The following is an 8,699-nucleotide window of genomic DNA, read 5'->3' as shown; positions in this document are numbered from 1 at the left end:
AAGTGTGTACTAAATGCCGTAAATGTAAATTTACTTGTATCATCGTGTATATATATATATATACAGTGTATCACAAAAGTGAGTACACCTCTCACATTTCTGCAAATATTTTATTATATCTTTTCATGGGACAACACTATAGAAATAAAACTTGGATATAACTTAGAGTAGTCAGTGTACAACTTGTATAGCAGTGTAGATTTACTGTCTTCTGAAAATAACTCAACACACAGCCATTAATGTCTAAATAGCTGGCAACATAAGTGAGTACACCCCACAGTGAACATGTCCAAATTGTGCCCAAAGTGTCAATATTTTGTGTGACCACCATTATTATCCAGCACTGCCTTAACCCTCCTGGGCATGGTATTCACCAGAGCTGCACAGGTTGCTACTGGAATCCTCTTCCACTCCTCCATGATGACATCACGGAGCTGGTGGATGTTAGACACCTTGAACTCCTCCACCTTCCACTTGAGGATGCGCCACAGGTGCTCAATTGGGTTTAGTCTATCACCTTTACCTTCAGCTTCCTCAGCAAGGCAGTTGTCATCTTGGAGGTTGTGTTTGGGGTCGTTATCCTGTTGGAAAACTGCCATGAGGCCCAGTTTTCGAAGGGAGGGGATCATGCTCTGTTTCAGAATGTCACAGTACATGTTGGAATTCATGTTTCCCTCAATGAACTGCAGCTCCCCAGTGCCAGCAACACTCATGCAGCCCAAGACCATGATGCTACCACCACCATGCTTGACTGTAGGCAAGATACAGTTGTCTTGGTACTTCTCACCAGGGTGCCGCCACACATGCTGGACACCATCTGAGCCAAACAAGTTTATCTTGTTCTCGTCAGACCACAGGGCATTCCAGTAATCCATGTTCTTGGACTGCTTGTCTTCAGCAAACTGTTTGCGGGCTTTCTTGTGCGTCAGCTTCCTTCTGGGATGACGACCATGCAGACCGAGTTGATGCAGTGTGCGGCGTATGGTCTGAGCACTGACAGGCTGACCTCCCACGTCTTCAACCTCTGCAGCAATGCTGGCAGCACTCATGTGTCTATTTTTTAAAGCCAACCTCTGGATATGACACCGAACACGTGGACTCAACTTTTTTGGTCGACCCTGGCGAAGCCTGTTCCGAGTGGAACCTGTCCTGGAAAACCGCTGTATGACCTTGGCCACCATGCTGTAGCTCAGTTTCAGGGTGTTAGCAATCTTCTTATAGCCCAGGCCATCTTTGTGGAGAGCAACAATTCTATTTCTCACATCCTCAGAGAGTTCTTTGCCATGAGGTGCCATGTTGAATATCCAGTGGCCAGTATGAGAGAATTGTACCCAAAACACCAAATTTAACAGCCCTGCTCCCCATTTACACCTGGGACCTTGACACATGACACCAGGGAGGGACAACGACACATTTGGGCACAATTTGGACATGTTCACTGTGGGGTGTACTCACTTATGTTGCCAGCTATTTAGACATTAATGGCTGTGTGTTGAGTTATTTTCAGAAGACAGTAAATCTACACTGCTATACAAGCTGTACACTGACTACTCTAAGTTATATCCAAGTTTCATGTCTATAGTGTTGTCCCATGAAAAGATATAATGAAATATTTGCAGAAATGTGAGGGGTGTACTCACTTTTGTGATACACTGTATATATATATATATATACTGTATATATATAGTGGGAAAAATAAGTATTTGATTCCCTGCTGATTTTGTAAGTTTACCCCCTTACAAAGACTTGAACAGTCTATAATTTTTATGGAAGGTTTATTTTAACAGAGAGAGACAGAATATCAACAAAAAATACAGAAAAAAAACATTAAATAAAAGTTATAAATTAATTTGTATTTAATTAAGGGAAATAAGTATTTGATCCCCTACCAACCAGCAAGAATTCTGACCACTGACCGGTTATGTGCACATGATGCACACAAATTAGTCCTGTCCCTGTATAAAAGACTCCTGTCACAGAATCAGTTTCTTCCATTCAAATCTCTCGACCACCATGGGCAAGACCAAAGAGCTATCAAAGGACGTCAGGGACAAGATTGTAGACCTGCACAAGGCTGGAATGGGCTACAAGACCATCAGCAAGAAGCTTGGTGAGAAAGAGACCACTGTTGGTGCAATCATTCGAAAATGGAAGAAATACAAGATCACAGTCAATCACCCTCACTCTGGAGCTCCATGCAAGATCTCACCTGGTAAGGTAAGAATGATTCTGAGAAAGGTGAGGTCAGTCCAGAATTACACGGGAGGAGCTTGTCAATGATCTCAAGGGAGCTGGGAGCAGAGAAATGCTGGATATGACCCCAAGAACACCATCACCCACCGGGCATTTCTCTGCTTCCAAACACGGCGAGTGGAGTTGATGCCAAAGAGCTCAATTTTGGTCTCATCTGACCATATCACATTCTCCCAAGCTTTCTCTGAATCATTCAGGTGTTCATTGGCAAACTTCAGACGGGCCTGTACATGAGCCTTCTTGAGCAGAGGGACTTTGCGGGCACTGCAGGATCTCAATCCATTACGGCGAAGTGTGTTACTAATGGTTTTCTTGGTGACTCTGCTCCCAGCTCCCTTGAGATCATTGACAAGCTCCTCCCGTGTAATTCTGGACTGACCTCACCTTTCTCAGAATCATTCTTACCCCACCAGGTGAGATCTTGCATGGAGCTCCAGAGTGAGGGTGATTGACTGTGATCTTGTATTTCTTCCATTTTCGAATGATCGTGCCAACAGTGGTCTCTTTCTCACCAAGCGTCTTGCTGATGGTCTTGTAGCCCATTCCAGCCTTGTGCAGGTCTACAATCTTGTCCCTGACGTCCTTTGATAGCTCTTTGGTCTTGCCCATGGTGGTCGAGAGATTTGAACAAGAGAAACTGATTCTGTGACAGGTGTCTTTTATACAGGGACAGGACTAATTTGTGTGCCTTTTGTGCACATAACCGGTCTGTGGGGATCAGAATTCTTGCTGGTTGGTAGGGGATCAAATACTTATTTCCCTTAATTAAATACAAATTAATTTATAACTTTTATTTAGTGGTTTTTTTCTGGATTTTTTGTTGATATTCTGTCTCTCTCTGTTAAAATAAACCTTCCATAAACATTATAGACTGTTCAAGTCTTTGTAAGGGGGTAAACTTACAAAATCAGCAGGGGATCAAATACTTATTTTCCCCACTGTATATATATATAAATATACAGTATATATGTGTGTGTGTGTGTGTGTGTGTGTGTGTGTGTGTGTACAGATGTGTAGGTGTGTATGACAGGTGTGGATTTAATGTATTAAAATGTTGTCTTACCAATACAGTGTCTAGAAAACTGAATGAAATACAAAAAGTGTCATTTAACAATTGACTTTATTACTTTTTCAAATTTTTTTTGTTTTATTTAGTGCTTAACTTAATAAGATGACTTGTGAATAGCAGGAGAAATCTCATGTTGACACAACAATTGTTTACACAAGAATTTGTTACTCAAGTCATTTCTGGCATTTCTTTGCCCCCCCCCCCAATAATAAAGGGCTATCTTATCTTGTTTTATCTTATCTTGTATCGTAACTTTACAGTAAGCTTCACTCAGCACAACACCATCACATTATAGATTATTATCATACAGACTAGATTTAAAACAATAAGAAAATAAAAGATCTTATTAGATACAGAAAAGTAAATAAATCTCACACAAAAAACCAAAACATATTTACCTTGGATTCAAAAACTAACAGATTAAAACATCAAGAACTTTATATAAGATGTAACTTTGCTCCCCTGTGCTGCTTCAATGCACTGCAAAAAATGATTTTTTTTTACTTAGTAAATAGAGTGAAGATTGTTTAAGTACTTTCTACAAGAATGTAGTAGTCTTGCCACTTAAGAAATTCAAACATAATTTAGTGTGTTACTTGGTGTTTCTTTGTAACTATTTGTCATGAAATACATTCGTAAGTTTTATTTTAAATACCAAAGTAAAATTTACTATGTTTTTTTTTTTTATTATTTCTTGGATTAAAGCGAAACAAAACTGAAAACTACTAGTAAATATTACTTATACGTTCTACTCATGCGCAGTGCGATTGCCTGGCTGGCAAAGTCTGGACATGTTTCACTCACGAGTGCAAAGCACCTGATGAGTTTTTGATCATTTTGGGGACTGTTTTATGGTAAGTTGTCAATTTTTAAGAAAATATATTACCGTGCCAGTTATTAATATTTAAAACGTTGTTTAACTTTCTACACTCATTGCGCCAAATTAGCGTCTGTTAGCATCGCAGAATTAATGATATGTAGTTATGTTAGTCGTGATAACATGTTCCGTTTAATGTACATGAACTTAAAATGTTGGTTCAAAAATAGTTCTTTTGTCTCATGATTATGAAAACCCATTTTTGGCACTTGAGAATAAATCTGTAAGAGGCTGTAGCCCCGGGTCTTTCAAATACAAATTCGCATAAGTGACCTTTACTGAAGAATTTCTAGTAAAATTCAGATAAAATTGTGAGTAACCTTTATTTGAATATATGGTCTGTTAAATTTACTAGCAGTTTTAACGTGGAAAAACTTTCCTACGTTTTTTTGAAGTAGATCTTTTACACCTTTTTTAAAGTGTGTTCACACTCGGATGATAAAAATTCTTTCTTCAACATATCAGTCCGACTGAAACAGATGGAAAAAGAAATCAACAATAAATAGATTAAAAACAAATACGATCTTAAAAATACAAACTAAATCTAACATGTTTTAATAGTACACGTGTTTAGAAGATTGTATAAAATGCAAAACTTTCAGTTTAATTTTTTTAACATCTCTGAAACCTTTTGTCATATTTTTTTTTTTTTTCTCTAACTGCTTACTCCAGGTCCCACTGTGTATAAAACCACCAGGAACTGTTGAGTGTTGGGCAGAATTAAACCTTTCGTTTAAAAGATTTATTCACATAATTAAAAAGACACCGTCTGATTTCATCAGACATGATCCAGCTACCAGCAATAATCTTACAAAATCTAAAAATACATAATGTATGAAATATAATCTAATATTAAATATAATCTAAAATAATATATTTCACATACTCCACAGCCTTCAGTCCCCCATCTCGTGTCCTTATATAGGCGGTTCTACTTGCATACTCGGTTTGGACTCTGTGATGCTGTGGCGAACTGGTCGGACTGTTGAATCGGAGCTGCGGAAAACCAGCACACTTGCACTGGCGTCCCTGCAGTGAACGAGCATCACATTGGCGAATGCCGTGATCGGAATGAGAGCAACTGCAGCAGAAACTCATTTTTCTTCACCTTCCAACATAAAAAACATGAAACAAATTACTTTTGACTGATTCTTATCTGAAGTGTCTTTTGTCTTGCTTTAGCGATGAGGTGTTTGATGAGGAAATGACGACTCCGTTGACACAGCTTATTTGTAATTAAGAAGTTTATTATAGAATAATAGCAGTGTCGCTCGGACAGCCTGGCTTTGTCCGGAGAGAGCTTGTGTTCGGATCTGCTGCTCTCTGCTTTCCTTACGCCAACCTTAGGTTTAAATACCCCAGTAATTTACATACAGCACATCTGTTTTCAATAGCATTCAAACACAAAGAAAGAGTGCTGTGGCCTCTTGTCTACCAAAAACATTAGCTCTAGATTGCCTACTGCCCCATGCGACCCCAACAGAAATCTGATCTCCTCAGGGGTCACCAGGCACCAGGATTGTATACATTAATCAACCATCTCCTATAGATGAGACACAGTCTTCATCATTACCCATGGCGCCAGCAAGGCCTCACAAATAATGCAACCCAGATGTGAGAATGCCCCAAGGGGACATACTGGCCCTTAGCAAAATATCTTCAACAGAACTACCAGTTGAAGAGAAATGGATCTCACTCACTAACTTAATATGTTCTAACAGAGGTTACTGAATACAATATTTCATATAAAACTTCCAGATACATCATATTCCCCCCTTTGAGACTAATTAGTCTCAATAATCCAAAGAATAACATAGTAAATAATGGATATAAACATAACATAATACCTGTTCCACTTATATATATATATATATCTCCAACCTAAAAGCAGCATTTAGCGACTTTTATGGAATGCGGGAGTGAAAAAACCTATCAGGCAGTATTGTCTTTCTAAAATGACCATCAATCAATCAATCAATCAATCAATCAAGATAGGAAAAAACTCACTCGCGACCCCTCTGCCCCAGGCGGCCACATATTGTATTCCAGTCCAATTTTCCCCCAGAATCTAAAAGAGGAACCATTCTATTTGAAAGGATCACGTCCAATTGTACCCCAAACTAAAAGTGGAACTATTATATTTGATAAGATTATGATTTTAGCAAATACATTCGAAAACCTCAGAAAAGAAAATCAATAATGTCCCAATTCCGGCTGGTCAACCCATCGGACCGTCAATAAGGACCTGTCCCTGCCTATTAATCAATCTGTCCCTAATCCATCGAGAAACAAACAAAAAACTCTGAGGTCCCCAATGTACCTACCTCATAACTGAACATTTTTCCATTAAAGACTAATACCCCCAAAAACAACATAATATCACATTAAGTACTCATAATTACATACTACAATTATAACAGCACACATCTATTTGCATAGTATAACATAAGAAAGACATAAGAATGTATCACACTGCAGCTCCTCAGCAGCATTGACTCTCCATGTGACTCCATGCAGTCTTGATGATGTATTGAATCTTGACATTCATCACAGAGTCCTTGTTCAGAGTCCTTCAGTCCATTCTTATTGTCCTCATGTGAGCTGTATGAACCCCTTCAGCACATCAGGGTCCTCGACTAATCAATCACCCAAAAAGTGGTCTCCCCCCTTTCATACTAAAAGGAAAGAAAAAAACAAACAAACCAGTATCTTTTGCAAAAACATCAGATGCAAAATTAAAACATCATACATAAATGTAAAACTTATACTATCATACTATCATATTCCCCCTAATCACATCACTCAAACAGCAAAACTAGTAAACAAAATAACTAAAACAAATGCTGGGACCACATCCACACAATAAGACCATAATGAGATTACATATTCAAAATGGATATGTCTCCATCAGTTCACCTTCCATTACTACTTCTCCGTCATCATCCATGTCAATCCCTTGTAATAAAGGCATCTGCATCCTATCACCAGGCATCACAACACCTACCCATCTCATTATCATAGCCTTCGCAAAGGTCAATAATAACGTACAAAAACAAAACATCACACATAATGACAGAAGAACCGCTACCAAAATCTGAACTAACACTGCTCCCAATGGCCCTAATTTCTGCTGCAACCAAGCATTCGCAGACCATCCAGCTCCTTCTGACGCTCCAAACGCATCCCTTATATTCTTCAATGCATCTATAACACTAGTCATATTATCTGAACTATCAGGAATCAAAGTATAACAGGCATCTCCTGTCAAGTTCAAAGCTACACATAGGCCACCCTGTTTGGCCAAAATGTAATCAAGAGCCATATCATGTTTCAATAACGTCAATCTGTGACTTTTCTGAGTATTTGATAAGTATTCAAATCCTCTCACAGTTTCATTCGCAAAACCCTGTAGGGTGTAGGTAATATTATCAATGTGATCTGCTAAAAATGTCACACCATACCATGGAAATAAGCCTATACCCCACTTTTCTCCTATACTTATTCTCCAATGGTAGGCCTCTAGATTATGAAATTGTGCCATGTCCCTTTTCTTTCTACTTCCAGAAACAGCCTCAGATCGGCTCTCATCCGGTCTTTCACCTCTCTGAACAGTAAAAACCTCATATGGCAGCTTCAATGTTGCCATGTAACAACATCCTATCCATCCATATGGCAGAAATATATAAGCTTTATCACCACAAACCCACCAAATATCTTTAAAATTTCCTATAGTCACATTTCCAGGCAAAATCTGATTCCGCACCATCAAAGTCCTACTCCTTTTGAGGTGTGGCATATAAAAAGTCACCTTAAATAAATCACTCTTAGCCTTCTGCTTACGCTCACCCAAGTCCATTATATAATTGTCACAATCTGATATTCCCATAAACATTTTAGTTCCTTTACTAGTTTCATTTGAACAAAAACAATCTTTAGCTCCAACAGATCTTACCTCTATTTCATCAGGAACCGCTGTCAACACATTCTCATGTTGATCAAGTAAATTCACATATGGCAAATCTCTCAACCAAGAACAATTATTCTTAGGTCTAAACAAATGCACTGACAAAGCCATCAATCTATCTCCTCCTGATTGCTGCTGAAATAATAACCATGACAGCACATAGTATTGACATATAGAAAGCAACGGCTCTGGTTCCGTTTCCAAAATTGAAGGCCATGTCCCAGGCGTTGGAACTTTCACTATACATGGACCATTCAGTCGTCTAACTGATCTTACTGAATGAGTTAATTGCTGAAACCACAAATTCCTACTTGCCCATGGGTCTGAGATTTGTAACACTGAAGAATCGAATCCAAATGCCTTCCACTTAGTTTCTCTCTTCTGTAATGAACGGTACTGGTCAGCCATTTCTTCTGATGTCCAGTCAAAATCTAAGAACTGATCTTTAACATCTAAAACAGTCCTCTGAGTTGTCACAGATGAATCTACACCCTTCTCTTCCTCCATCTGCTTTCCAGATTCAGACATCTTACTAC

The sequence above is a fragment of the Trichomycterus rosablanca genome, chromosome 10 (genome assembly GCF_030014385.1).
Source record: "Trichomycterus rosablanca isolate fTriRos1 chromosome 10, fTriRos1.hap1, whole genome shotgun sequence".
Taxonomy (NCBI): domain Eukaryota; kingdom Metazoa; phylum Chordata; class Actinopteri; order Siluriformes; family Trichomycteridae; genus Trichomycterus; species Trichomycterus rosablanca.
The sequence above is the reverse complement of the archived record's forward strand: the minus strand, read 5'-3'. Positions refer to the sequence as shown.